Source organism: Galeopterus variegatus, unplaced genomic scaffold (genome assembly GCF_000696425.1).
Source record: "Galeopterus variegatus unplaced genomic scaffold, G_variegatus-3.0.2 Scaffold2531, whole genome shotgun sequence".
Taxonomy (NCBI): Eukaryota; Metazoa; Chordata; class Mammalia; order Dermoptera; family Cynocephalidae; genus Galeopterus; species Galeopterus variegatus.
In genome coordinates this window covers 255,097-256,009 of record NW_007728642.1, presented here as the reverse complement: position 1 = coordinate 256,009, position 913 = coordinate 255,097, and positions in this window count along the sequence as shown.

The window sequence follows — 913 nt, the reverse complement described above, 5'->3', positions numbered from 1 at the left end:
CCACACACCTGACAATAACAAGGCAGTGTCCTCCCTTCCCCTACTGGAGTGTTATTGGAGAAATCCAGCTAAAACAGATGGTTTAAATAAGATTCAGAGTCTCATAACATAATATTCAAAATGTCCAGGTTTTCACTGAAAATCATTCATCATGTCAAGTACCAGGAAGATTTCAAACTCAAAGAAAAAATACGTCACAGAAATAAAATTACCTGATGAAGATTTTAAAGCAGTTATCATAAATATATTTCCATAAGCAATTATAAACACACTTGAAACAAATTTTTTAGCTCTCATCAAAAAAAATCAAAAGTCGCAGAAAATAAAGAAATGCCAAATAAAAATTTTAGAACTGAAAAATACAATAATTGAAATAAAAAGCTTGGTGGGTGAACTCAACAGCAGAACAGGGGATGGAATCAGTAAACTGGAAGATAAAATAATAGAAATTACTCAGTGTGAACCACAGAGAGAAAATAGACTGGGAAGAAAATGAACAGGTCTTCAAGCAAGTGTGAGGCTATAACAAAAGTTCTAATGAACTTATCATCAGAATCCTGGAGAGAGAGGGAAAAGAAGGCAGGACTGAAAAAGTACTTGAAGAAATAATAATTGAACGGTTTCCAAAATTTGACAAAAGACATAAACCTACATATTCAAGAAGGTGATTGAATACCAAATACTATAAATCCAAACAAATCCACACCAAAATACATAATAGTCAAATTTCTGCAAAGTCAAGACAAAAACAAATCTGAAAAACAAGAGATAGAATAAATGTACCACTCTGATGCTCAGTGTTGATAGTGGGCTGGAATGCAAGTGTATACATAGGTACATGGGAACAAGGGGTATATGAGAACTCTGCACTTGCTGCTCAATTTTGCTGTGAACCAAAAACTGCTTTAAAAAA